Raw genomic sequence first — 27,864 nt, 5'->3', positions numbered from 1 at the left:
TATAGCAGAAGTCTCCACGACTATAAAAGACATATTTTGAAACACAACACCTTTGACAGCTACTTTATGCAAGATAGGACCCCCAAATACTCCTTAGCAGAAATGTATAAATTAACCAGAGACAAGGAAATGGCGAAAAATAACAGCAAAAATGCCTTGCCTTGCAACAAGATTTTAAGGAAGTGCAGACAATGGAAGATTTGGTAGTGGGATACACTAGAATTCGTAAAATAATAGTCTCTGAAAGCTGGAGAGAGATGCAATTCAAAATAATGCATAGAGCATACATCCCTTTCATGAGACAGGTGAAAAATGTAGAAGTAGACACCCCAAAATGTCCCAAATGTAGACAAGGGGGCTAACCTCAAACACTGCTTCTGGGATTGTGAGAAAATGTCTATGTTTTGGGATCAGATATTAAAATTTATCAAGACTGTGACAAAGGTGGACTGGGGAAAACACCCGCTACCCATGCTATTTGCCAACACGGAGCCATGGCAAATTAGGATAAATAGGAATAACAAAGCACTCCTTCCCACAGAGATGATCCTCCAAACTGCTAGGAAGGCTATCATGATGAAATGGCTGGAATCAGAAGCCCCAAGCATGAAATTAATTAAATCCCTACTAATCAAGCTCATTACCATAGATAAAAGCAATAAAGACCAGAGAGGAAATAATCCAGGGAATAAATTCCGAAATAAATGGGACCTAATCATAGCATCCTTCCCAACAAAGGACCAGACTAAATTCCTTGAGAAACAAAAGGAAGAGTGACACCCCCGAAATTAGACCCCCCCCCTCAAAGAAAGAAATAAAACAACTTCATTAAAATCCACTATCTAAAGACAAAGACTAAATTAAACACAGTAAACATAATATGTAGAGATGATCCAAACAATGTTAACGCATATTGGCGATTAGTTTAATAAGCGCTCCCATGTTTGAGGGAGTGTACAGGGCTTCTAGGAGTCCGAGTTACAAAGAAAAAATTAGGTGACAAGAACCCAATGTATTGTTCTATAGTGGAAAACGATATCAAATACATGCTGTTTCTCTCTATGTATCTTATGTGTACATGTATATATGTATTTATGTATGTGTGTGTATATATATATATATATATATATATATATATATATATATATATATATATATATATGCGTATAACGCGGCGGGAACACCAATCCATGTATCTATCTGTATGACTTGTAAGTGTATACACCTGAATAAAAAAAAGATATAAATAAAATGTGCAAGCTCGACACACACACACTTTTTTTTGTGAGCAAAAAGGTACCCAGGAAAAGCACGCAGTGTCTTACCTTCTCCTCCAGCTACGGTGCGTTGTTAGAAGGCGAAAACACTGGAGATGAAGAGCAGGAAGAGAAGGTAAGAAACCTAGATACAAAGTTGATGGTACACCGTACAGTACTGTCGCCAAAAAAAAGGCCAGTGTATATCAATATCTATCAATACCTATCCAATGGTACATGTGATCTTCAGTAAAAAAAATTTGGATTACACATCCGCATTTATTTTTTGAGTCCATTAATTATATAACACTATAATAATAATGATGGGTAGTAAATATGGTGTCATTACATTAATGCAGTGCTTAGGAAACGGTACATTAATGCAGTGCTTAGGAAACTTTATATTAATGCAGTGCTTAGGAAACTTTATATTAATGCAGTGCTTAGGAAACTTTATATTAATGCAGTGCTTAGGAAACTTTATATTAATGCAGTGCCAACTGCCTTGTATCCTAGATTGAGAATAAGGAACAGAGGCAGTCTGTCAGAAAAGAGACGATATCTGCTGGTGCTGTGGTGGCACTAAAGTTTTGCAACATATTATACTGTCACATTACCATAATAATAATAGTAATAATAATAATAACTGACCCCTTTTGACTGGTACCTTATAGGAGCAATCCATGCAAACCCCTACATGTGTTTTTTAATAAAGCAGTTCTGTAGTATTATATAATACTTACCACATTTTTTTTTATTCAACTCTTAAAGCCATATTTAATGAGTTTAAAGCTGCAGTTCAGGCAATATCCTGCATGTGTGTTATTTTTAATAAATCAGTTCTGTAGTAAGAAAAAATACTTTTAGCATTTTCTGTTTTAAAAAAAAAAAACTTTGAAAGACCAATTTTCTTGTATTCTATTTTAACAAGCATGCTTGTTCCTATAGCAATGGTTTACATTCCCCATATTTAAAGATGTCGCCAAACTTTGCCGATCAATAGACGGAGAACGAATTGACCGGCAGCTATGCAGTTTTTAGGTAAGTAGAGATTGCCCACATAAAACTATTGAAGTTAAAAAAAACCTATTAAAAAAAAAAAAAACGGGAGCCTGAACTGCAGCTTTAATATACTGAGCATCCTTTGATTTCTATAGCGGTTTTAGGCCTCGGATATAGTGCGCGACGGAGCGCATGGTGTCGCACGGGGCCATTTAAATGGTTAAAAGCTCACTCCATGGCATCTTCCACTCTCAGGGGAACTTTGCTGGCTTGCAGTATGGTTGTGACAACTCTAATACAGAGTGATTTTCCTGGTAATGTACAGGTTAATAAAAGCTTCAGACTTAGAACTTTTGCAACTAATTTTGACAGATTTACTATAAATCATTCTTCCTGTTATTACACAGGTTATTAAAAATTTATATTAGTGTTAGGGACCCTTGAAACGTGGTCTGCCGTGCAGTTGTCTCAGGGACTTACAACAATTTGGCCAAAATGTTAAACTAAAGGACCATTTTATTTAATAGTTATCTATACATATATATTTAGGCACTGTACCGTGTATAAGTTTCACTGGATGTGCTAAAACTGAGCTTTGTCTGTGTTTTATGTTATGTCTCTGGTTTTAAATATATATATATTGCCATGCTCAGTAGCACTCCTCTGTGACACTCATATGCTTATATATATGTTGTGGTTATTTTGGGGGTTCAATATGAGCTTGTAGGTGTTCTGTATGTTTTACTAATATGTCCTGCCCATAAATCACGCCTCTAATCCAAGCCACACCCAGGTTACACCTATGTTACGCCTCTAACCAAACCTCTTTATTTTTCTGTATAAAATCATTACCCTATGCTTAATAAATTAAGACAAAGGAATTTGAAATCTGGCTTGTGTTACGTTTCTTTTCCTTTGTTTTCCGGGCCTGTAAATTCATCAAAATCGGAGATAACAAGTGTCAGTGCGTGCCAAAGGATCCCGGGGAGTCTGCTGCAGGGTGCGGATGTGTGTATACGGTCACAGAAGCCTAGGCAGGGAAAAGGTTTCCTTCACGCATGCTCACACTGGCCAAACATTGTAGCAATGTGTTTGTCACCCTGGACGAGTCCTAAGGCCCGGGCCATGGTGCCTTCGCCCGCGCGAAGGCGTGGGGAGGCTGTGGGAAAGCGGGTGATTTCCATGGCCAATGGGCCGTGGGGGGTCCCTAGGGACGTGCCTAGGGACGTCACGGAGCTGGTTCGCCCTCATCGGGCGAACCGCTCACGTGACCCGCCAAGAAATCAGTTTCAACTGATTTCTTGCGCAACGCGCGCCCCCTCCTGCCTCCACCCGCGTGCGCCCACACGGTCTATGGGCGCAATCAATGCCTTAAGGCAATCTGAACGCGCCCCGTGCGGACACCTCCGGCGAGTCTCCCACACAATGGACTCAGCCTAAGGAAAAGCCTGCGCAGATCTGTTCTGTGATTGGTACAATGATCATGGAGTCAGACATTTTTACTGCAACCCAAATAATGGGACGAATAAAATAAAAGTCACAGGCATTTCCCAACACCAAATAACAACACACATATATGTATTTTTGTTTCTATATAACAGAGTATAACACACACACACACACACACACACACACACACACACACACACACACTATAACACAATATAGAAATGCCCCTCTGACCTGCAGCCCAACTGCCCCTCGTTCTATGGAACGGCCGCCTGCGTTTTAACTTGTTCCACGTAAGACGTCACGCGGGGCAGCGCGATTTTAAAAGATGGGGAGCAGCAACTGAGGGAACAGCGCGTGTTGGTCCTGTTCTTGTTTTATGTGCCGCATCCCGTCTCCCGGCAACCGTCCCCAGGGCGACCTGTAACGCGCATTTATTGGGAGGTTGTGACGCGCGCATGCTGACGTAACACGGTACCTGCTTACACTCCTCTCGCCTCCCGCGTTGGTGCAAGTGAAGAAAGAGGCGTAGCGGAGACACGGGCGGCCATGCTTGATCCGGGCAAAAAGCCGCAGCCTCTCAGTCCTAACCACATTTATATAGATCCTAGCCTGAGTCTATAAGATGGTATAATGATGCTACTCTTGGACAGTTAAACATATGAAAATACAAACAAAAAGATCAGTACCCACGTTTTGCTTTTTGTGTTTTGAAACAAATGTAGAATCTTAAAATAATTATAAAAGTTGCAATGTATTTTGGAACGAAACTATATTTTTTAAGCTGTACAGCAAGATGAAAGAGCAACATTGGAGAAGTCAAGTGAAATTTCAAAGAAAAGCCAAAGAGAAAAAATCCTGTCCATCATTCCCAATGCCAGCACTATATGCAGCTATAGGTTACATGGTTACATTTGTCAGCCTTGCCAATAGGAAAGCGTATTAAAGTTTAATTAGCGTTTAAGCTCTTTGGGGCAGGGTTTCCCTTTGCTTTATGTTCTCATTTACCTGAGGCACATACCCCTATTGTTTTTAATTTATTTACATTGTATTGCAATTTTGTAAAGCGCTGCATACAACCTTGGTGCTATATAAATACAATTATACCCAGATAATACCAGTAATATACATATGTAACAGTGTTTCCCCCACCCGGTGGGAGATTTGTCCATTACTACAGTGTATGGTGCATATACCTGCTGGCAACAAGAGGGCTGAGTCATTCACCGATGGTAGTGGGGACACAGGACAGGCTTCTGGGGTTCATACCCTACATTTCTCTTTAGCAGTGCAGAGCCTCCATCTGCTGTAGGCTCCAGGAGCTAAAGGTTATCTCACATGGTAGAACTATTACCTCTCCCCCCAGTAAGGTCACGCACCAGGCAGGAGGTATAACAACAGGAACGGTTTATTGTCTTCTGTACAGCACAGTTACCCGGCAGTCTTCTGCCCCATGCAGTGCTCTCACTGAAGGGTGGTCCCTAGACCGCCACTACAGGCCAAGGGCACCCGCAGCCGTCCTAGCTCTTCCCCACCTCCCTAGCAGAGATATGGTCTACACTCGCTCTCCCCCAAGGGAAAGAGGAATAGAGTCGGACCAATATGCAGCCTCTCCAATGTGTGACCTGCCTTCCTCAAGTGGGGGAAGGCACTACTAAATTTAGGGCGGTCCTGCCTTTAAGTACTGCCAGGTCGAGGGCACCAGGTCTGGCTCATGATTTGACATGCCCGGGCCTAATGTCACCGCCTTCCATTGTCACTCAAATGCAGCTCCTCCGAGGGGGAAAACCCCATAACAACTACTGGCAAGGCATAAAAATAAGCCAAACAAAAACCTATCTCCGCTTTGCAGACTATCTACACATGTAGTTCAGCCCTCTCTATTACTAGGTGGTTAGCTTAGCTATTTACCAGCCCAAAATATATATACATATAAATAGATATATAAACAGTCCCATAAGAAAGTCTTATCTGTTTATTGTAGCTGTAGGGGAAGGCTTCTCTGTTCTCCTGGTTTCTGCACCCTTGTGTGCTAAGGTAATGTCAGGATCCAGGTTTAGAAGTATTGTCCCCTGTGCCTTGCTGGCAGCGTGCAGTCTCTTTTCCGCTCAAGACATCTGTTTGTTCCACAGGTCAGCCCAGTTGTGGACTAGGGAACTCTCTGTCTGCCTTGGGCCCTCTGGATATGCGGTCATCCGCAGGACGAATTCTCCATTCTCTCTAGGCTGCAGGGCATCTTGGTCCCCCTTTTCCTTCGTGGGATCTGCGGACATGTCTGTTCCTTCCACGGTAAGTGAAGACCCGCCTTTATATTTTGGATTACTCCGTCCCATCAGGGATATTGGGGTCTCCGTCTTTATTTGAAACTTCAGCAGCTTCACTGTATCCGCCATGTTTCCTTGCAGTTGCGTTAGGTGGCATAAATATTCAGAGATCTGCTGCTCCCGCTCTTGCTCCTGTCGATCACCTTCGTCATCATATTGAGCGGTCTTTTAGGTTCGTACCGAGTTCAGGCACCCTCACCATTCTTGGGGTGTTTTGTGGGTGTGACTCAGTTCGGGTTCCCCATAAGAGATGTCTTCCTCCTTATCGGACTGGAAGGGCCACTCTTCCATGGGGTAGGGTTCATTACAGGAACGCCGCATCTTGTCCTCCATTTTGGGGCTATCAGGTCTATTTTTCTTCCTGACCTCAAGAGGCGCTATTGCAGCTGTTATCACTGTATTTGCTAGAACCTCAAATTGTGGTAGTCCTACAGGTGGGCAGACTTTACTTGTAGAGTTTGTAGCTCTCACAGGCGTCTCTGTAGACTTTTTCTTCTTCTTTACTTTATTATGTTTTACAACATCAGCAGTACTGTGCACAAATTCTTTCTCATCAGTGATACTGGATGTGCAGTTGCTAAGTAAAACTTCTGTACCTTCCTTGGGTCCACAGTGCATTGCTTGCTGCTGCACTTCCTTGGCTCGTTGAAAAAAATAGTCCTCTGGCTGCTGCCCTTTTTCTGGGGACACGTAGGGGCCATTCTCATCATCTGAATAAGGCCTGAAGGGACACTGCTCTGTGTGGCTGGGCTCTTTACACCAGGAACACATTTTCTTCCCCCTTTTTGCTGAGTATGTATTGGACTTCAGTTGGGCAGCTATTTTAAATTCCCAGGTTTTTTTCCCCTTTCAGCAGTTGTGGGGTAGACTCTGGTCACAGCATCAGTCCCTTGTGTGGGTCACCGTCTGTCGCCGTCCTCCCAGTCCACCTGTGGCATTGTGGCTTTCGTCAGTGCAGTGTAGTTTTCCTGATGTGATGTGTAGCCCTTTAAATCTGGTCACTGCTCCATGTGATTCTTTGCTTTGTTGCTCATGCTGTTTGCAGGAACTGTATGCAGGCAAAAGCACAAAAATGTTCACAGGCAATCTCCGAGGCCCCTTTGAACTTCAAGGGCCACCTCTCATCCCACTTCTGACACCATATGTAAGAGGACGTGTGCAGAGGTACGCAATGGAGACTGTTTAAAGTGAAATTAAAATTAGGCTTTATTGTGCCTGTCCCTTTAACACAGCAAAACATATGAAAATAAGCCAAACAAAAACCTATCTCCGCTTTGGAGACTATCTACACATGTAGTTCAGCCCTCTCTATAACTGGGTGGTTAGCTAAGCTATTTACCAGCCCAAAATATCTATACAGCCGCGGCCCCTTTTATTCTCCAACATCTCCGAATTTTTTCCGAATGCCACGCACTTTACCGCACTTCACCACATTCATGCCGCATTCATGCCGGCGTCACCCGCGGTTAATGTGTTTATTGATGTGTTTATTGATAATGGTTCGGATTTAATTGGTTGCAATTCTTCGCGTATCCGCCAGGTGGTAGATATACAAGAATTGTAATAATGTGTCGACTTGCAGGTGTTTAAAAAAATACCACAGTGGCCCATTGTAAATTGGCCTTGGTACTGAAGAAGTTACAGTAATGTATCAATTTAGGCTTTTCATATTAAAAAATACATGCACAGTGTCTGGTGTTTTATTGTCCTTAGAGCCCCGACATGAGTGCACCACCGCAGTCCGTGTTCCAAAAACTCGACAGAACGTACGCTTATTTAATATGGGCCGCGATTAATGCAACAGATAAGATGGCAACAGTTGGTCAAATTTATCAGTATTTTATCGAAAACTATGACTTTTATAAATTTTCACCAGATGCTCATGTGTGAAAGCATGCAATAATGAAAAAGTTATGTTTCGATCCGTGTTTTTTTTTTCGTATTGATCCCGGTGTTATTGGAGGGTATTGGTGTGTATCACCGGATTTTTCCCATATCTATGATCATGGAGACTTCAAAAGGCGAAAGGTCATGTTAAAACCAACTAAGAAACGTCAGTCGCTAGCAAGCAATGCGCCAGCGACAGCGCCATCATCCAATAACGGTCCGACCGTCAGTGAAAACCTGGTGACCGGCAACCCTTGCTGTCTGTCCCCACCCGGATACCTGCAGCCTGAGCCAGATTTCGTGTACAGATTCTAGCAAGCTTGCATATACCAAAGCGATTTCCAGCCTCATCCGCTGGCACCTGTCAACTACGTGTATAATCAAGAATACTGTAATGGATTGGGGGACTCACACTTCCTAGCATGTCCCCGTCACACCAGTTCCCAGGACTTCTAACCACCCTTCCTTCCTTTGTCCTCACTCTCTCCCATCCTCCTCTCATGGCCGTTCCTCTGCGGCGCCGTCTGCGTGCCCTGACGCGCGTTCGGGTCAGGTGCGCGGCCCCCGCACTGTGTGTGCACATTCCCGGTCACTCGCTACCCTCCGTGGTACCCGTATCCCTCGGTGTGCGTCAATCACACCAGCCCTTGCATTACCTGGCTCCTCCGCCTCTCCTTCCCTTCCGCCTCCGGTGCCGAGCGTCTCCCCGGCGGTGCGTCCCTCGCGCCCTGTGACACGCGCGGTGCATGCGCATAACACACTTACAGAAGGCACGCGCACCCGCTCCAGTTATTTGCCGCACCTAAACTCTAGCTCCGCCCCCTGTGGCATACAAGCCATCTCTCTAGATTATTTCCCTGTCTCCTCCCCTGCTCTCTCAGACTTATCCCTGCAAACACTCACTCAAGCCTCTGCTCCACCTCTCATCCCTATTGGTCACACTTCCTTTATAACCCCACTCTGTCCTCTTAGTCATTGCTCTGCATAGCTTTCCTGTAGCTCCTGTGTGTGCAGTGTCTATGCCTAGCTCCCTTGTCTGTTTCAGCGCTGGTTCCTGTCCCTGCCCCTGTTTGGATTCCCTTGGTTTGAACTTGTTCACTGCTTTGGATTTGACTACTCTGCCTTCTCCTGCCCTTGAACCCTGCCTGGCTTACGGACATCACTACGCTGCCTTCTCCAACCCTTGAACTCTGGCTTACGGACATCACTACGCTGCTCTCTCCAACCCTTGCACTCTGGCACACGGACATTACTCTCCGACCTCTGGCACCCCGGACTCAGCAAGTATACGTCAACCCTTTCTTACCAGGCCCGGCAACACATTACCACACTCCGGGCACGCCCTCACTGCTGTGGGTGCGTGTTATACCTTTACCCACCTCAGTACTGGGGACTGGCCAGGTCTCCGGGCATACAGGCGTTACATTATGCAGAGCCCAAAAAATGCAGACCCCAGTGAGGTGGGCCAAGGTGTTTCCGTGGAACATTTGCAATTTTTTAGTAACCAACTTACCAATGTGTCACATCAACTTTCCAATTTATCTCTCCGGGAAACCCCAGTTGCCCCGTCACCCTCAGCTCCAGTGGCTATACAGTAAGTAATCCGGGACCACGTATACCACCTCCCAACCGGTACGATGGGGACCCCCTCGCTTGCTGAGGATTCTTGGATCAGTGCGAAGTCCAATTAGAGATGTCCCCTTCCCTCTTCCCTCTTCCCTACTGGTCGTACCAAGGTGGCCTACATCTATGCCCTACTCACTGGCGACGCACTCGCTTGGGCTTCTCCTCTCCTCTTTGGGAACACAAACCTGAATTTACCCAAGATTACCCCAAGTTCCGGCGTGAGTTCCAACAGGTGTTTGACACACCAGCACATAGGGAGACTGCTGCTCTTTCCTTGTTCCATTTCTCTCAGGCTCGTAGGTCAGCTGCAAGATACGCGGTGGAGTTCCGCACCATCGCCGCAGAGACCCAGTGGAACGACGAAGCTCTTGCCGCAGCATACTGGCACGGTTTGTCCGAAACTCTTAAGGATGACCTCGCAGCCCATGCTCGACCCTCTACCCTTGAGGTGGTCATTGCTCTCAGTATCCGAATGGATCAGCGCACCCAAGAACGACGCCACAAGCGTCACTGTTCCCGTTCTCTCCCGCATCTGTCTGTTTCTCCTAGGTCACCTCCTTCGGCCTTTCCTGCGTTGGATGCGTCGTGAGGAGGGTCTCTGCTATTATTGCGGTTCTCCAGGGCACCGACTCCGTCACTGTCGCCTGAAGCCAGGAAACGAGCATGACCTGTAAAGGTAGAGGGGCTTCTACTGGGTACTATCTCTCCTTGCCCCTCTCTCCCTAAGGAACTACCTAAGAAGATACTTCTCCCTGTAACTCTGGCGGGTCCTGACCTTCAAATAGAAGTCGAAGCTTTTATCGATTCCGGGACTGGTGGTAACTTTCTTGAACACGCCTTCGCTTGCAAAAACCAAACTCCACTAGTCGAGAAAAAATCGCCCATCGGCCTGGAGGCTATCGATGGATGACCGCTCCAACCAGCCTTCATCATTTGGGAATCTATTCCACTTACCTTGACCATCACGGATGGTCATACCGAGGTAATGGTCTTTGATGTTTTCCACTCCCCTACTGTCTAGGTTATTCTGGGATTGCCATGGCTCCAGCTTCATAACCCGCGTATAGATTGGACCAATGTGTTGCCCATCCAATGGACTGCCACCTCTGAGAAGACAGTTACTCCTCCTGCTGCCGTGCTCGCCGGCCTTGACACCACCTCATCTAACCACTCTGCTCTGCCGACGGTGTATCACGAGTACTTAGATGTCTTCAATAAGGTACAGGCTGAGGTATTACCTCCCCATCGTCCCTACGATTGTCCCATTGAGTTAATTCCTGGAATCATACTTCCTAAGTCTAAGTCGTATTCCTTATCTCTGCCTGAGACAGAGGCGATGACGTCTTACATCCAGGAGAATCTGGCAAAAGGGTTCATCCGCAATTCTACCTCCCCCGCCGGGGCAGGCTTCATCTTCGTGAAGAAGAAGGATGGCTCTTAAAGACCCTGTATCGACTTTCGTGGGCTTAACAAAATTACGGTAAAAAAACGATACCCTCTCCCTTTAATTTCTGAACTCTTTGACCGTCTTCAAGGAGCCTCTATATTCTCCAAACTCTATTTAAGAGGAGCCTACAATCTTATTCGGATAAGGGACGGGGACGAATGGAAAACCGCGTTTAACACGCGTTCGGGACATTATGAGTATTTAGTGATGCCGTTCGACCTGTGCAATGCCCCTGATGTTTTCCAAGAGTTCATGAATGATATCTTCCGGGACGTTTTGGGGACGTTCGTCATCGTATATTTGGACGACATCCTCATTTTCTCTAAAGACTTAGAGGAGCACATTCGCCATACCAAACTGGTACTCTCTAGGCTTCGTGCTAATCGCCTCTACGCAAAAATGGAGAAATGTCTGTTCCATCAGACTTCCACAGCCTTCCTAGGCTATATTATCTCTGACCAAGGCTTTACCATGGATCCTGAGAAATTGAAGTCTGTACTCGACTGGCCCTTGCCGAATTCACTCAAGGCCGTGCAACACTTCCTTGGCTTTGCCAATTACTATCGGAAATTCATCCGTAACTTCTCTACCATTGCTCTACCTATCACTGCCTTGACCAAGAAGGGTGCTGATCCAACTACTTGGTTTCCCGAAGCCTTCGAATTCCTCAAAAAAGCCTTTCGTGTCTGCACCCATCCTACGGCATCCAGATACTTCCCTTCCCTTTACGTTAGAAGTAGACGCCTCTGATGTGGGAGTTGGTGCAGTACTTTCTCAGAGATCCACTCCACAGGAAAAACTCTAACCTTGTGAATTCTTTTCTCGGAAGTTCTTTTCGGCTGAGAGAAATTACGATGTCGGGAACCGTGAGCTTCTGGCCATCAAATTGGCTCTCCAGGAATGGAGGCATCTTCTTGAGGGTACCAAGGAACCTATAGCAATCCTCACCGATCACAAAAACTTATTGTATATTGAGGGGGCTCGTCGCTTGGGATCCCGTCAAGCTCGTTTGGCACTGTTCTTCTCTCGATTCAATTATACTATTTATTATATTCCCGGCACCAAAAACATCAAGGCTGACGCTCTCTCGCCAGTTCTCTACAGAGAACGACTCTAACGAATCCTCAGAGACAATTCTTCCCGCCAAATGTATAATTTCCGCCAATAACTTTGATATCTTGGACGAAATTAATAAAGCCCAGGTTCACATTCCCAGGAGATTTAGGGTGCCAGAAGGACGCTTGTACGCAGCTCCGTGTTTTCGCCATAAGATACTTCTATGGGGACATTCTTCGAGATCTGCCAGTCATCCAGGCTTCAAGAGGACAGCAGACCTTATCAAACGGACCTTTTGGTGGCCTAAGATGAACAAGGACATTTTCAATTTCACCAGTGCTTGTCTGGTCTGTGCCCAGAGCAAGTCCGCCCAACACAAACCTTCTGGTCTCCTCATGCCTCTCCCCATTCCGGACCAACCTTGGAAACATATCTCCATGGACTTTATTGTGGTACTCCCCAATTCTAAAGGGATGAATACTATCCTCGTTGTAGTAGATAGGTTTTCCAAGCATTCACACTTTATACCCCTCAAGGGTCTTCCTAATTCAGCTACTTTGGCCGACATTTTTTCTAAGGAAATTTTTAGATTACACGGTGTACCTATTTCAATTGTTTCAGACAGAGGTTCTCAATTTATTTCTAAGTTTTGGCGTGCTTTTTCCCAGAGACTTGGGATTTCCCTTCTATTTTCCTCGGTTTATCACCCTCAGACCAACGGTCAGATGGAAAGAATGAATCTGACCCTGGAGCAGTATCTCAGATGCTTCGTGTCCGAATCTCAAGACAACTGGGTGGACCTATTACCCTGGGCCAAGTTTGCTATTAACTCGTTAAAAAATGAGTCTACGCGAGAGTCGCCTTTTTTCATTAATTTTGGATTCCATCCCAGCAGTCTTCCCCTCTCCTCCCTCCCCTCTGGTGTTCCCGCAGCGGATTCTCATATTTCCACTCTTCAAAACTCTTGGAGAAAGATCCTAAAAACCTTGCAAAGTGCTGTTCAAAGACAAAAAACGAAAGCAGATCGGCGACGTCAAGCGGGCCCACTATTCAAACCCGGAGACAGAGTTTGGTTATCTTCTAAAAATATCAGGCTCAAGAATCCTTCCCAGAAACTGTCCCCGAGATTCTTGGGTCCTTTTAAGGTCCTCGAGAGGATCAACCCAGTCGCATACCGTCTTGCACTTCCTTCTACCATGAAGATTCCCTCAGTGTTTCATGTGTCTCTACTTAAACCTGTGATCCAAAATGCCCATTTTCCAGATCGTCCCCAAAGAACCAATCCTGTCGTCATTCAAGGACAACAAGAATATGACGTCCACTCCATATTCAATTCTCGTTGGTCCAGAGGCAGACTGTAATTACTTGTTCATTGGAAAGGATATGGGCCGGAGGAACGTTCCTGGATACCGTCTAACCACATTCATGCCCCAACGCTCCTTAGGCAGTTTCGTCGGAAGTTCCCTCATAAGCCTTGGGAGGATCGTCCAGAGTCCGATCCTCAAGGGGGGGATACTATAATGGATTGGGGGTCTCATGCTTCCCAGCGTGTCCCCGTCACCCCAGTTCCCACGACTTCTAACCACCCCTCTTTCCTTCGTCCTCACTCTCTCCCACCCTCCTCTCATGGCTGTTCCTCCGCGGCGCGGTCTGCATGACCTGACGCGCGTTCGGGTCACGTGCACGGCCCTCGCACTGTGCGCGCACGTTCCCGGTCACTCGCTACCCTCCGTGGTACCCGTATCCCTCGGCGTGCGTCTATCACGCCAGCCCTTGCATTACCTGGGTCCTCCGCCTCTCCTCTTCCGCCTCCGGTGCCGAGCGTCTCCCCGGCGGTACATCCCTCGCACCCTGTGTCATGCGCGGTGCACGCGCATAACACACTTATAGAAGGCGCGCGCACCCGCTCCAGTTATTTGCCGCCCCTAAACTCTAGCTCCGCTTCCCGTGGCTTACAAGCCATCTCTCTAGATTATTTCCCTGTCTCCTCCCCTGCTCTCTCAGACCTATCCCTGCAAACTCTCACTCAAGCCTCTGCTCCACCTCTCATCCCTATTGGTCCCCCTTCCTTTATAACCCCACTCTGTCCTCTTAGTCATTGCTCTGCATAGCTTTCCTGTAGCTCCTGTGTGTGCAGTGTCTATGCCTAGCTCCCTTGTCTGTTTCAGTGCTTGTTCCTGTCCTTGCCCCTGTTTGGATTCCCTTGGTTTGAACTTGTGCACTGCTTTGGATTTGACTACTCTGCCTTCTCCTGCCCTTGAACCCTGGCTTACGGACATCACTACGCTGCTCTCTCCAACCCTTGAACTCTGGCACACGGACATTACTCTCCGACCTCTGGCACCCGTATACTCAGCAAGTATACGTTAACCCTTTCTTACCAGGCCCGGCAACGTATTACCACACTCCGGGCACGCCCTCACTGCTGTCGGTGCGTGTTATACCCTTACCCACCTCAGTACTGGGGACTGGCCAGGTCTGCGGGCATACAGGCGTTACAAATACGGGACTGGCAGTGGCTCGGCGCCAGCTGATTGGCAAAGTCTATGGTGAGTAATGTTGCCGTATTTTTTATTTTGTTTTTGAAATATCAATATCAATGCACAGTCAAGCGATTCTCCTGTAAGCAATATCATTGGCTGAGCAGCTTCTACAGTAGATTCTGCACCACTCCAGTCCTCGAGGGCCGCAAACAGGCCCGGTTTTCAGGATAACCTTGAAAACCGGGCCTGTTTACTGTCCACGAGGACTGGAATTGTGCAGGTCTTGTGTAAGTAAAAACATTTCTTTATTAATACAAGTTAAAAAATGCAGCATCTCCTTTATTAAAGTACAGAAAATCAAAACATTTACAACACAACAGTATTGTGTTAGTAAAAAAAATTCTTTATTAATAAAATGTAAAACACGCAACATCTCCTTTATTAAAGTACAGAAAGTAAAAATATTTACAGTAGGATGGTGTACAGTACAGTAAGTCAGGCCTGCACAACTCCAGTCCTCGAGGGCCGCAAACAGGCCCGGTTTTATCCTGAAAACCAGGCCTGTTTGCGGCCCTCGAGGACTGGAGTTGTGCAGGTCTTGTGTAAGTAAAAACATTTCTTTATTAATACAAGTTAAAACAAGCAACAAGTCAAAAAATAAACAACAGTTGAACAGTCACGCAAATTCGATCCCCACCAGATTGTCCTTCCTGGGCAGATGCCTTGTATAACGCAAAATGCCATTAATGGAGTCTCAAACGATTTTCATTAAAGTATCTGAAATTGAAAAATAGCGCCGCAATTCCTCCACAATAGTCCTTCTTAAATTTTCAGGAAGTGCCCTTTTTTCGCGATTTCCTTCGTAGTTGACATTTTTGGCCCACCCGCAGTACACCAAGTAGGTGCTTAAAAATGAACATGCCATACTTCTAGGGTAAACCAGTACTCATCACCCTATGCTTCTCCCTGAGTGCCGGTTGCAGCTCGTGCAGGATGATGTCAGGCACCGAATCGATGCAAGCGTATGTAGGTTGGATTCTGGGAGCGGGTGTGCTTCTGGGAGTGGGTGCGCTTGTGGCGGCGGGCGAGGGTAGGTTGTCTGGGAGGAAGCTTTCCTCCTGTCTTGGTCGTCGTGTTGTCTCCTGGCGTGGTCTTGACGGGGTTGTCATGTTATCCTCCTTGTCAACGGCATACATGTACATAAATTCTTCATGTGGAGGGGGTGCGCTTGGTGTTGGAAGGTGGTCGAAGGTCCCATTCATCACATCCATGCCACCCTCCTGCTCCTGCGTCAGGGATACAGGGGCATGAACACCGAGCAAATTATGTATCCCCGCTATGTCAGTCTCTATCTTCTCCATCAGTTGATCCATCTTCTCCATCCGTTGATCCATATTTAGCATGGTCTCTAAAAAAAGATCTATCTTTACCAGCATAGAGTTCCCAGGGATATCGACACTTAACCCATTCAGCATGCAGTCTAATGAGCTGGTTCTTGTGCATGGGGTACTGTGGACATCTGGATGGATGGGTGCTACGGAGGAGAGATGGGGGTTCCCTGGAGAGAAGCGGCAGCGTCGTCGAAGAAGGATGGAGGAGGTGACCTGTGGATTTCCGGGAGAAAAGCGGCAGCGTCGTCGAAGAGGGATAGAGAAAGTGACCTGTGGATTTCCGGACGAGAAGCGGCAGAGTCGTCTAAGCGTAATGGAGAAAGTGACCCGTGGATTTCCGGGAGACCAACGGCAGCGTCGTCGAAGAGTAGTGGAGAAGATGGGCTGTGGGTTTCTGGGAGAGCGGCGGCAGCGTCGTGGACGAGTATAGGAGAAGATGGGCTGTAGATTTCCGGGAGAGCAGCGGCAGAGACGTCGAAGCGTAATCGAGGAAGTGGCCTGCTGGTTCGATGGGTTGGCTGCCATTTGTTTTGCCTTGAGTGTACATCACCGAATTTCTTCTTGACATAATAAGGCTTACGTGTATTAAAACCCTTAGACTTTGGGGTCAGCAGAAGGTTTTCTTTATTAGCCTTAGCCTGTCGGTTTGGCCTCGGCTTGGAAACGGCTGCCGCCTTTCGCTTTTTCTGTGTGATAGGCGCGGCAGAGGCGAGTGGCTTCCTGCGTCCGTAGAATCGGGGTTGATCCATGGAAGCAGATGGTACAATGCAGTATCTGGACAAGGGCAAGTTCAGATACAGATCATCCAGTGGTGGGCTATGCAAAGTGTGTAACCTTTTATGTATGGCGACGAGGTACAGGTGTTAAAAGTGGGCATACTCTGTGAGTCATTAACGTTTAAATACACCATCCATTTTGTGGATTCACTGCACATTGAATACACATCGACTAAACATTGAATATACATTCTTGTGCTTGTATTTCTTTCTACTCGCAGCTATGCCTGTTAAAAAGATTTCAAAGGATCTCAGCATGAGAATTAAGGAGATGTACATGAGCGGACAACGAATTGCAGATATCCAACACTGGTTAGCTGCTTCTGGCCTCGTTGTGCCATCAACCACCGTGTGCTATCATGCACACGGAAAAACCAAACAACGCACGAGGACACCAGCGGTAACTAACGCATAAGTATATTTATATAACTATATAATACAGTATATCTATTATTGTTTATATTGCTGCATATTAATATAACTATATAGTATAGATCTATCTAATTTTATAGTTATTTCGGTATGTTTATATAACTATATAATACAGTATATTTATTATTGTTTATTTTGCTGCATATTAATATAACTATATAGTATAGATTTATCTATTTATACTATTTAATTTTATACTATTTTTACTGTAAATGATGTGCTGTACTTGTGGCCTACACTGGCGACACACTTTATTCGAGCTCGGCTAGTCCCACGAATTCGGGTATACCCGGGTGTATTGAGGTTTGTGACTGTTTTCTGCCCGAGTGCATTGAGGTATTTTCCAGGCAGGGATTGAAGCATTTTATTCCCGCTGGCTGCAATACTGCACAGTATATATATATATACTGCATTACAATTCATGAATTTATGCCATCTGGTAGACACGCGAAGCATTGCAGCCTATTAAATCCTAATCATTAACATTTAACAGATCAGCCGCCCGTCAGCCAGGCATGAACCCAGGCTGGGAAGGCAAACGCAACGGGGCTTGTCAGAGGTGAGGAGCGGCGCATTCCAGGTATCTGCCATGTACATACTGGGTATTTGCTCGAATAAAGTGTGTCGGTGCAGTACTGCACTGTAACTTACCGGATTGTTGTTTTTCTGTACACTGTAGGGAGACAACTCTTCTGGTCGACAAAATAAGTGAAGAGAATGATGAGAAGAGTGCATTAAGGGTCAAATACACTCTGCTGCAAAATCACAATCTCACTGTATCCGAGACCAGCATAAAGAAGATGAGACGCAGAATTGGATGGAAATATGGACGTGTGAGGTTAGTACTGGACAGTACAGGAGGTTAAAGTGTTGTTTAAGAAACTGTACTGTACCTATAAAATTATTCCTTGTCATTACAGAGCGTACCCTATGATAAGGGACGTTAACAAGATGAAGAGAGTGGTCCAGGCCCAGGCATGGATCGACAGTGGAGAAACTTTCCAGGATTGCATCTTCACTGACGAGTCTACTGTATCGCTGGAGAGATTTGCCACCTTTGCATTCCACAAAAAAGGTCGCCTATCTATGAAGCCGCGTCCAAAACACCCAGTGAAGATGCATGTGTGGGGTGCCATCTCTAGGCGTGGACCAGGATGCATTGTCATATTGAAGGTAAAATAAGTCACACATATTTTGCCTTATGCACTATACTGTACTAGTGTGCAGTTTTTTGAACACTTTTCTTTTCTTGTTATAGGAATCATGAATAAAGCTTTTTTCCAAGAGCAAATTGTGCCTGAGATTGTGGAATACATCACACGTGAGTTCCCAGATGGTCACCGTTTCTACCAGGACAACGATCCGAAGCACATCGCGTCAATAGCGCATATTCTTGACCGCGGTATCAACTGGGTGAAGACGCCAGCGGAGTAAGTGCGGTAACCGTGTCTCATTTTTCCCCACTGTTTTTACTGTGTACTGTATCTCTTTAACTAATTGTCCTTTTTTTTTCCCCTCCCTCCAATCGCCAGACTTCAATCCTATCGAAATGGTCTGGCATCAGCTGAAGGATCATATCTGAAAAGTCGTGAAACCCTCCAAAAAGGATGAGTTGGCGCAAGGCATAATGAGTTTTTGGAACAATGTACTCACCGTGGAACGATGCAATAAATATATTGACCATTTAGCAACTGTGTTGCCCATTGTGATCGAGCGTAATGGGCAAGCATCAGGAAGGTAGTATGGTATAGTACTGTACTGTAGTATGGTAAGTACAGGCACACCACGTACAGTACTGTATGATACAGGCACAGATTTTTTCTTTCCTGAGAGAGCAGCACTAGCCATCTGGTTACAAAGTACTGTATTTAACAGTAGTCACAGTATACAGTAGTTCCAGTATAGACTAGTTTGACAGTACTAACTGCATACTGTAGTCCAATATGGAGTAGCTATACAGTACACAATGCCATAATATGCACCTAACTGCACAATTTTTTTCTTTCCTGAGAGAGCAGCAGTAGCCACCTGATTGCAAAGTATTTAACAGTAGTTACATTATACAGTAGTTCCAGTATAGACTATTTGACAGTACTAACTGCATACTGTAGTCCAATATGGAGTAGCTATACTGTACACAATGCCATACACTGGCGACACACTTTATTCGAGCTTGGCTAGTCCCACGAATTCGGGTATACCCGGGTGTATTGAGGTTTGTGACTGTTTTCTGCCCGAGTACATTGAGTTATTTTCCAAGCAGGGATTGAAGCATTTTATTCCCGCTGGCTGCAATACTGCACAGTATATATATATATAAACTGCATTACAATTCATGAATTTATGCCATCTGTTAGACACGCGAAGCATTGCAGCCTATTAAATCCTAATCATTATCATTTAACAGATCAGCCGCCCATCAGCCAGGCATGAACCCAGGCTGGGAAGGCAAATGCAACGGGGCTTGTCAGAGGTTAGGAGTGGCGCATTCCAGGTATCTGCCAGGTACATACCGGGTATTTGCTCGAATAAAGTGTGTCGGTGCAGTAATATGCACCTAACTGCACTATTTTTTTCTTTTGTCTTTTCAGAGAAAAAAAGGATGGAAAGGGAGAGGGGGGTATCATGTGTACTTTGTGTGAACTGTGTGTACAGTAAAGTGTATCTAAAGTGCAGTCATGATTTACACAAAACCTCCCTCTCTCAATGAACTACACAGAATGAGGAAGAAGATAAAGATGGAAAATGTTATATTATTATATATATATTATTATATATTATTAATTAATATTATTATCAATGTGCATTATTCATGATTATCCACCAGCCCTCAATTTTCAACTGACAGAAGAACTGAATAAAGACTGCATTTTGTATTATTCATGATTATTTGTATATTTGTATTTTTTGTTCCTGATAAAATAAAATAAATATTTCTTTACATTCATGATAATCATAATCATTGACCACCACCCCTACACCAAAGAAAAAGAAAGAATGACAAAAAGTGGTAACTTACTGCATCACAAACATGAATCAGATTATGATTTTTTTAACTCTCAATTTCACAGTGCTGTGCAAATCAGATTTACATATCAAATTCGAGATGGGATTATCACAAGCGTTACCGTAAACAAAGCCTCAGGGTTGGGGGGGTGGATGGGTGAGTCATGTGCAGTAATCATCAGCTAGCTCCCTTCCCAAAGAGGATTACAGAGAGGTGACTCAAAGCCAACAATAGGAAAATTAATGAATTGTTCTGGAGAGGTGTCGATAAGAGGTTCAAATCCTTGAGCAAGCCTTGTGTGTATGTGCGTGGGGGAGGGGGGTACAGGGTACAGCTTCATGAAGGATTAGCTGTACTGTAGTTCAAAGACATGACATATTTTCAACAGGCAGGTCATCATAATAATTTGATCCCCCCACACCCCCAAATACATAAAAACCACACAAATCAACCGTGTGCAGTCAAACGCAGTGTCGCAGTCAAAAGCTATAGCACAGATTGAATATCGTAATATCAAGATGGTTTAGGCAGGCTTGTGGAGAAAATAAAAATAAAAAATGACGAGAAAAAATAGTTGTTTTTTTTTGGTCACTCACTCTTGAACTTCGCAAGCAAGCAGTGGTGAAGTTATAGACGCATGCGCAGTAATCATCAGCTAGCAAGCAGGAATGTGATTGAAACCAGAAAGACACACATTCAAAGGAATGGTGTGGGAAAGGTGTACTGTACTGTAGATAAGATAAGAAGTTGAAATACTGCAGTGCAGTAAATTAGCCTATGTGTGTGCGGGGGCGAGCGAGGGGAGAGCGCTGAATATGCCAAAATGTGATACTGTTACAGTACACGCCTATGTGTTTCAACAATGTTCAAATGAGGCATACTGTACAGCACTGCACATGCATGTATAAATATGCAAATTTACAATTACTGTGCGCGCACACACAGACTGTGTACTGACGTACTGTAGGTTGAACTGCTAAAGTATTAGACTTTGAAGACAACAGCTCGCGAACACCCCCCCTGAGTTTTTAGACGGTATTGCAGTATTGCAGACAGCGCTAATAAAATGCTAATATTCTGAGCGCTAAAATACCGGAACATATTCTGGGGAAAAAAAATACTGCATCTGCCCGCGGTTATCAGAGTTGCACCGATATGGCCACATTAGGATAAAGGCGGAAGCAGCTGTATATATAAAAATCAAAAGTGTTTGATTGTTAGTAGATGTGGGTATTCTCATTGGTTGGTTGGTCCGCCCGACCATGCCCTGCCTCCCCCACGACTCTCATTGGTCATGAGGTAAGTTGACATCATGGACACACCTACTCCACTGTGACACACACAGACACACACATACATACTGCCAGAGAGTCTCAACCCTGCAGACTCATCATAACCCCTGAGACTGTCACCCGAGACTCTGAAGCCTAAACTGAGCCCTCAGCATAGCCTCGGAGACTCTCTCCCTGCGGACTCACCCTACCCCCCTGGGATCACCCCTGCGGAGTCACCCACCGACCTTGGTAAGTCTAACCCACTTTCCAACCCTGTCTCTCCTTGCGCCCTTTACTATCCTCTCCACCTCCTCAATCATCACAATCCTCACTTTCAAACCCTCTCTCATCTCTCTACCTCCTTCAACATCACACACCATCAATATAACCGCCTCTGCTGTCCACCCCCCTCTTATACGCCACCGCTGTACACCCCTCACAAATAACGACCGCCGTCCGCCCTCCCGCCTGCTCCGTGCTCTGCAGTCCGCTTACTGTCTCTCCGCTATCACGCTCACCATATCTGCTTTGCACCACACCTTCCTGCACGCTCACCTATGTCCCCGCTTACCCCTACAAAATATGCCCCACAACATCATCACCCTCTCGCCCGCTCCCTGCTTACTCTATCAAATTGTCCGCCTTCCCGCCTGCTCCGCACTCAGCAGGCTGCTTACTGTCTGAAAATGGCCGCCTTCACAGCCACTCCGCTCTCACGCTCACCATCTACACTTTGCACCACATGCTCTTCCCTCCCCTACTCCTTTTACCCGTCCATCAACCCAGCCCGCGCTTGCACTGGACATCTGGCCCCATCATTGCCGGCACCGCTACTATGACAAAATGGCGCTCCACCTCTCTGATGTCCACCCCCCCTCTTACCCATCCACGCCTCCGATCTTCACAAATTACTACCTCATGGCGGCTCCACACAGCTACAGTATTCACGCTCTTCCCTCCCCTACTACTCTTACCCATCCGACAACCCAGCCCACACTTGCACTGGACATCTGGCCCCATCATAGGCGGCACTGCTACTGTGCCAAAATGGCCGCCTTCCCGCCCGATACACTATTCACCCACCTTCATTGTCCCCCTTCCTTACTACCCTTCATGCAAACAATTTAGATGACCGCCTCCTCTCTACACACAAAACTCCAATATCCTCCACACCACTATGCACACCCCCTCCACACTTACCCTTCCAAAATGGCCACCTTCCACCACGCTCCGCTATGCACCCCCCTCCCTTCCCCCACATCACCTTAAATGCATGTCTGATTATGATGTGACAAAGTTGAGACATTAGGGGGTCTGGCATAACAACATAACAGCATTTAGGATGAAGCCATTTTGTGTGAATATTTCAATCCGCCATCTTGTCATGTCTCTGTGAGTCTTAATTTCTGTGTTTCATTTCTGTATAAACAAATGTGTGAAGCAGAGAATGGAATGTTTTCGCTCTTAGCTGACTTTATTGACCCTTCCTCATCCAATCAGCTTCAAATTGAAAGTGTAAACAGGCTAAAGGTTGTGAGAACCCATGAGATAAGATTAGATTCTTGCAGAAAAACTAGTTCTCACACAAAATGCCAGGTGGCAGAATAGGCACATCCCATTTAACCCCATAATGGTTTCTAGCTGACAGGCAGTTATACAATATTATTATGTATTACAAAATGACATCGACTTTAATATTGTTATGTATTACAAAATGAGGTAATATTAGTGACGCGCAAGCCCCCATTGAGAGAGGACACTTTTTAGGATTTAGGGTATAAATATATGGCATACCATGTTTATTGTTTAGAGAGCTTTTATTCAAAAGCTGTCTCCGTTGTGCACTTGACTTGAATAAATTCACGTGTTATTCTGTTTCAAAATAACCTCAGACTGTGTTTCTTATTTACGGTTTTCTCAGATGCCTTTCTCTTTATGATGCCTTTCTCTGCCCCTGCACCCCCCTCCCTTCCACCCACACACCCTTCAATGAACTTATGATTATTATGCCTTTATCTGCCCCCACCCCTCTCTTACCATCTACCCTACTATACACGCTCTTCCCTCCCCTACTACTCTTACCAATAAACATACACCAATCATATTTGCTTATTGTACATTTTATTTTAAACAACATACATTTCTTTTATCCATTTACATCCCGGGCAACGCCAGGTCTATCAGCTAGTATATACATATAAAAAGATATATAAACAGTCCCATAAGAAAGTCTTATCTGTTTCTTGTAGCTGTAGGGGAAGGCTTCTCTGTTCTCCTGATGTCCGCACCCTTGTGTGCTAAGGTAATGTCAGGATCCAAGTTTAGAAGTATTGTCCCCTGTCTTGCTGGCAGCGTGCAGTCTCTTTTCCGCTCAAGACATCTGTTTGTTCCACAGGTCAGCCCAGTTGTGGACTAGGGAACTCTCTGTCTGTCCTTCCTTGGTTCAGCCCCACGTGTGAGACTAAGGAATGCCTACTTCCTGTCTCAGAACAGACTATTTCACGGGGCTGAGATTAGCAGGTGGGATTGATTGCACCAGCAATTAACCAGCACACTGCTGGATTAGAGGCAAGCCTGTATAACAGGGATAAGACCCTGTTACAACCCTCCATCAAGAAGTAAAAGGTTCCACCGTAATTATAGAAGACCCTGCCCCCAGACAATTTCCTTGGGGACTATTATTAAAGGCCGGAGTGCTGTCCATACAGAAAGAAAAACAGATACTATAGGAGTGGAAGTGAGAAATGAGACTTCCCATGATGTGTGGATATGAAGAGGCACTATGATAATACACCTGTATAGTGCTGAAGTGATGTGCCCAGCCGGGACGAAGAAGACTCATAACAGAAGACTGACGCCAGACATGTTCAATTTTGGAGACTGTCCTATTCCAGAACACTGAAAGAAACAACAAAAAGAAATGGCTCGTAGGCCAGAGATTTTCTCCACTCAAGAATTGGCTGTAGCAACAGCCCATGGAGTGGAACACCAGATTCGTCATCATGATGCTCTCCTTTTTAGAGAAAGGTCACAGAGATTGGCCCCGGCTGATGTGGAGGATGTGAGGAGACACCTCCAGGAACTAATGAGAGCTAGCATCATTTCTGAATCCAGAAGCCAATATGCATCACACATAGTGGTAGCCCGGAAAAAAATGGAGCCGTGAGGATTTGTATTGACTATCGCACATTGAACAAAAGGACCACCCCATATCAGTACACAATGTCACATATAGAAGACGCATTGGATTGCCTCACTTGGAGCAAGTGATTTTCAGGTTTGGATCTTCGCAATAGATATTATCAGATTCCAATGAGCCAACAAATCAAAGAGAAGACTGCCTTTATATGCCAGTTGGAGTTCTACCAGTTTGAGCAGATGCCTCAGAGAGTGTCTGGGGCCCCAGCTACATTCCAAAGGCTAATGGAATGAGTAGTGGGAGATATGAACCTACTTGAAGTGCTGGTATACCTGGACGATATAATAGTATTTGGGAAAACCCTGGAGGAACACGAAGCTCGGTTGATGAACGTGTTAGATCGATTTAAGTGACAGTGGACTAAAATTATCACTGGACAAGTGTCAGTTCTGTCGGACGTCTGTCACATACATAGGGCACATTGTATCTGAGAAAGGAGTGGCCACCGATCCTTCTAAATTAGATGCTATTGCATCATGACCAAAGCCTACGCAGCTAACAGAACTGCGGTCTTTCTTGAGATTCTGCAGGAATTACAGACGGTTCATGAACAACTTCTCAGCTGTAGTCCAACCCTTGACACAGCTGACAAAGGGTTACCCACCACAAAAAGGGTGTAGCATGGCCGCGGGGGTCAAGTCAAGTCAAAATGAATTAACCATTTGGGAATAGATGGACCACTATGTGCGAGGAGGCTTTCCAAGCCATAAACACCTGCCTGATGAAGACACCAGTACTAGCATTTGCAGATCCACAAAAGCCCTATGTGCTGCATGTAGATGCCAGTTTGGATGGACTGGGGGCCATGCTGTAGCAAGAGCACCAAGATGGACTCAGACCAGTAGCGTTTGTGAGCCGCGGGTCGATGCTGTCCGAGAAAAACTACCCTGTATATAAACTGGAGTTTTTGGCTTTGAAATGGGTAGTATTGGACAAATTACATACTATCTATATGGAGCAGCGTTTGTAGTGCACACAGACAACAATCCCCTTACGTATATTCTAACATCAGCGAAACTGGATGCCACTGGACACAGGTGGTTGGCAGCATTGGCCACTTACAATTTTAGTCTAAAGTACAGACCTGGGAAACAAAATATTGATGCAGAGGCATTGTCTCAAATTCACAGGGACGCTCAAGCCCAGGATGGACTTTGGAAAAACATTACCGCTGCAGGAGTGCATGCAATGTGCAAGCAAGTAGAAATGCAGAGACAAATTACCACAGAGAATCTAAATAGAGTGGCTGATAGTCTGGGGATCTCTCCCACTGGAGTTCCTTTAGTGTATTCTCGTCGCCTCGGGCAGTCATCAGTGAGCACCCTGGGGGTCGACTCCTTGTGAGTGTTACACCGGTGCTGCCCGCAGACCATACCCGTCCCTTATACTGAGGTGGGGACGTATATGTGCACGCACCCACAGCAAAAGGAGCGTGTCTGGAGTGTGGTGTTTTAGGCATTGCCAGGCCGGGTGGTGTTAGCTTTAGCAATACTTGCCGGTTCCGGTAAAGAAGAGCCATAGTCGTCGCCGTCAGCCAAGGTCAGGGATTGGAGAATTCCGGAAGGTCGGTGTCCAAGCAGGGACCGAGAGCCAGAGGTTGACGTCCACCAAGCCAAGTCGTGACCTGAGTGAATGAAGAGAGAAAGTGCCAGAGTAGAAATCCGCAAGTGGAGACTATGTCGAGCGATGTGTATAATGGCAGGACAGGCATTATATAGTGCAGCTGGCGAATGGGAAGAGGGGGCAGACCTGGAGGAGTGAATGGAGCTGTCCTGGATAGGCTGTCTAAAGAAGAATACAGGTGATCAGTCTTAGAGCCTGATTGTAGGCTGTGTGTGTGTTGGGGGCGGGGCCTCACTGCAGGAGCAGTGAATAAATTAGGAAGATCCCGTGCACGCTCTGTAACGAGTGAGGGCGCGCGACCATGTACAACAGCAGCCGCCATAGCTCGAGCCGTCTGCGGCTTAGCGAACGCCCGCCGGGGACGTGGAGGGAGTCCCCCAACCATGGAGACCGGACGGGACCGGCGAGGGGGACACCCCGCAGTAACGGGCGCAACATGAGGTGAGGGGAGGTCATGCCGCGGCCGTCGTGACCCCCGGATCCTCACAGTGAGGCAATGGGATAACCTGGTGCTTAAGAATGGAGTAATGTTGGGAGTTACTAAGGAAACTTAGTACCTGGTGACTAAACAACTGGTACTTCCGTACCGGTATAGGCAAGTGGTTCTACTTTCACTACACGACGATCATGGCCATTTGGGCACCGACAAAACAATGGGATTAGTGAAAGATCAATTCTATTGGCCCTGAATGGCACAGGATGTCGAGGAATATTGTAAGAACTGCGGAAGGTATGTGACCAGAAAGACTTTGCCTACCCGGGCCGCACCCTTGACCAATATCACCTGGGCCACTGAACTTACTCCGCATGGACTTCCTGTCATTAGAGTCAGATAGCAAGAACACCAGTAATATCTTGGTGGTTACAGATCACTTCACCCGGTATGCACAAGCATTCCCCACAATGGACCAACGAGCCTCTACAGTTGCCAAAGTGTTATGGGACTAGTATTTTGTCCATTATGGATTGACAGCCAGTATACACTCTGACCAAGGACGGGACTTCGAAAGCTGACTTATGAAGGAATTACTGCACATCTGTGAGATAAAAAAATCCAGAACCACGCCTTACCACCCACAAGGAGATCCGCAACCAGAGAAATTCAATAGGACCAAATTAAATATAATGTGTACCCTAAATAACCAAGGATGAAGCCAGCATGTACACCACTTAGTCCATGCTTATAACTGCACCAAGAATGAATTCACTGGTTATTCACCCCATTACCTAATGTTTGCACGGGAAGCCCGATTGCCAATTGACCAGTGTTTTGGAGTGTCGGCAGATAGCACATCCCCAACCACGTACATGCAATATGTACAGAAACTCAGAGGCTAGTTACAAGAAGCGTGCATGCTGGCCACTTCTGCAGCTGGCCCAAATAATCATGGAAACAAAAGCCGTTATGGTAAAAGAGTACACGGGCAAGAGCTACAACTGCAGGACAGATACCTTATCCGTGGTCTGGGTATACCAGGAAAACACAAAATAGCAAATCGCTGGAAAACCGAACCTTATGTGGTAGAAGAGAAGCAAGAAGGACTCCATGTCTATCGAGTGAGGCCTGAAAACGTAAATGGGCCCACAAAGAATCTACATAGAAACCACCACCTGCTAATAGGTCAGTTAGTG

At 45.8% G+C, this 27,864-nt stretch overlaps 1 protein-coding gene across 2 annotated transcripts in view; it reads right to left on the bottom strand.

Annotated features, from left to right (window-relative positions):
• ROPN1L (rhophilin associated tail protein 1 like) overlaps window positions 1–4,153 on the bottom strand; it is a 54,625-nt gene extending 50,472 nt beyond the window's left edge. The window contains exons 1-2 of one of the 2 annotated variants that reach the window (XM_075586224.1): window positions 3,942–4,153; window positions 1,326–1,366 (exon numbers count right to left, since the gene is read on the bottom strand). The gene's annotated coding sequence lies outside the window, so the exon portion shown is untranslated. The remainder of the gene's footprint in view (window positions 1–1,325; window positions 1,367–3,941) is intronic. The other variant, XM_075586222.1, reaches the window with a different exon arrangement.
• Between the last annotated feature and the right edge of the window lie 23,711 nt (window positions 4,154–27,864).

This window comes from Ascaphus truei, chromosome 2 (assembly GCF_040206685.1).
Source record: "Ascaphus truei isolate aAscTru1 chromosome 2, aAscTru1.hap1, whole genome shotgun sequence".
In the NCBI taxonomy this organism is placed as follows: Eukaryota; Metazoa; Chordata; class Amphibia; order Anura; family Ascaphidae; genus Ascaphus; species Ascaphus truei.
Note: the sequence above shows the minus strand (reverse complement) of the source record. Positions and strands in the feature narration are given on the sequence as shown.